Consider the following 2,929-nt stretch of genomic DNA (forward strand, 5'->3'; position numbering starts at 1 on the left):
AACCTGACCATGTGGATTACAAGCTTTTGGGAATGGCTTATGGGAAGAGATAGGAAAAGTTCGGAGATGTCGCCTACAAGTGAAGCGCTGGAACAGCTTCGACTGTTCTGTGTGGGAGATTCTGGTCAGAGCTCAGACCCGAAGACTGTCTGGAAGCCAGCCTGGAAAGACCAGGCTGGGAGGTTTCTGCTGGGAAGGACTGCATTGGTTGTTGGACTCCGGATCATTTGTGTTTTGACTTGGCAAAAAAGTTGTCTGCATTTTGCCTGTGTCCAGAGACTTTGCCTGAGACTGAGTTTAAGCTCAGTCTGGTAAAAGATATTTCAAAGCAGCCAAATATTGGGGCAGTGGCCTGGTTGCTACTGGGGGCTTTTAGTCAGATTTATGTTGAGAATGAAGAGCAAGGAGCCCAGCAGGAGGATTTAAAGTGTTGTGAGCTTGGCCAGAAAAGAAGCTCCAATAAAGCTGTGGACTGCAAAGATAGAGCTGAGAGGATCTCAATGCCAGGAAGGAACCTGAGAATGGAAGGGATGGCCTGAGGGCATCACAGGAGGAGGCAGGTCTCCACCCTTTGCTGTCTCAGAGCTGCAAAGGTCAGGGAATTTGCCTTGAGGGGAAAGCTGCTGAGCCCCATGGTCCAGAATGGAGGCAGCTGCTGCGTCAGGTTCAAGAATTGGAGGCGGCAGCCACACCAAATTGCAGAATGGCGCTGGCATAGAGAATTTGTTTCTCAGAATCAGGGTCAGAGTGCTCAGCAATCCAAGCACACGACCCCTACAGCCAAGAGAGAGGAAACCTGGCTACTGCTCCAGCTGGCAGCGGACCTTGGCATTGTCCACGAGGCATTGGTTTTAGATGCACGCAGAATGCAGGAGTTCTGAGGTTAAGAAGGCTTCCACCTCAATTTCAGAAGAAGGCCTGGGAGGCCAGGCAGTGAGCCCCTGAGAGGGCAGTGTGTGAAACTGTGAGTGAGAAGCCTACTCAGTAGAAACCTCAGAAGTTTGGAAAAGCCCGGAATGTGGATCATCTAAGGGAAACTGCGAAGAGGGAGCAAAGCCGGCCTAAGAGAGAAGCCATGGGAGCTACCATGAGTACCTTAGGGGTGGAGCCTCATGGAGCTCACAACTCATCACAGGTTGCTTGGGATGTCCCACATGGAACTGCATGACTTAATGTTTACCCTGCTGGATTTTGGACTTGTGTTGGTCCCAAAGCTTGGTATCCTGCTGTGTGTACCTTTTGGAATGGTAGTGTTTACCTTGTGCCTTTGAATGTTGCAAGTGTTTAAGTTTTCATTTGTACAGGGGCTCATAGTTGTGAGCTTGCCTTCAATCGTGGAGGACACTTGGGACTTGGACTTTCCAGCAATGCTGAAACTGTTGGGACTTTGGCAACTCAGAGATAGACTACAATGTCTTGCATAAAGGGATGTGCATGAGTCTTTGGGGGTCCAGGGGTGTAATGTTACGGTTTGTGTCTAGGTGTCCCCCCAAAGCCTCATGCAGTCTTGGGGTGGCTTCTGGAGTTTGTGATTATCGTGGGTGTGGATGCTGCACCTGCCCTGGGGCAGGTAATTTATATTACAATGTAAGGAGGGAAGAGAAGCTAGCTGCCTGAGCAGCTGTTACCCCTCCCCTGTGCTCTTGCTCTTTGCTGCCACCATGAAAGGTTGCTTTCTGCTCTGTGCTGCTCTGCCTTGGAGCCAGCTGAGTATGGACTGAACCCTCCAGTAACTGTGAGCTAAATAAACCTTTCCTTCCTTCATTTTGAGTGTCGGGTATTTGTCCCAGCAACGAGAGAAGAGTAACTAAGACAGAATTTGGTACCGCAGGAGTGGGGTCATTGCTGTGGATAAACCTGACCATGTGGATTACAAGGAGTCTGATCTGCACAGTGAGACCCTGAATACCCTGTAGACCCTTCCTTAAAATACAGAAAATAAATAAATAAATAAATAAAAGCTTTGCCCAATGTTGCTTTCCAGCTTTGCACCTTGTGTTGAGGGAGTAAACCCACAATGAGTAAGTTTCACATCTGGTATAAGGTCAGGGTCTGACTTCATGCTTTGCAATGTGGATGCCCAGTTTTGCTGCCACTGTGGGAGAGATGAGCTCTCCCCATGGGGGGCCTTGGCGCCCTTGTCCCAGGTTATTTGCCTGTACACACAGGCTTCTCTCTACCTTCCCTCTTCTATCTCACGGGCTGTGTGTCTCTATTTCTTCCAGTATTATTGTAGATTTGTAACATGGTTTGAAGTCATGAGGCCTCCAGCTTTAACTGTTTTCTTAGGGTTATTTTGGCTATTTGGATTGTAGGAGATATTTTTTTCATGTTTTTGCAAAAAACAAACAAACAAACAAAAACAACAACTACTGGGATTTTGATGGGAGTTACTTTGAATATGCGGATGGCTTTGGCTAGTGTACCAGGAGAGGTTAAAGATTGTTAGATAACACTTGGTAGTTAACCTTCGTGACTTACATTTAACACAATGGTAGCAAACCCTATATTTCTCACTTTAGGGACAGAGTGTGTGAGGTGGCAATTGTATTTAATCATTATATTCCAATGTGAGAGCCACATTGGCTTCTATTTTAGAAATAAAGTTTAACATTTTTTAAAATTTTTATGTTTCTTGACATATGTTTGCAGCACAAAATGATTACATGCATTATGAGGAGATGGTGCATGCACTCAATATACCTTAATGCTTTTCTATCCCTTTTCCTTACCTTCTACTACCTGGTCCTCTATCTCTTGGTCTCCATCCCATTTGCAAAAGATCTGTCTCTACTTCCTATTAGACAGGAGGAAAAGAGACAGTAAAAATAGTTTGTTTTTATAGAAGAGGAAAATATTGTGTGTTCCCATTTTGTGCATGGGAATTGGCAAAGATTCTTTCCTTGATCAAACTCTAGTCAAAACCAGG

The sequence above is a fragment of the Octodon degus genome, unplaced genomic scaffold, assembly GCF_000260255.1.
Source record: "Octodon degus isolate 3935 unplaced genomic scaffold, OctDeg1.0 scaffold00047, whole genome shotgun sequence".
Lineage (NCBI taxonomy): Eukaryota > Metazoa > Chordata > Mammalia > Rodentia > Octodontidae > Octodon > Octodon degus.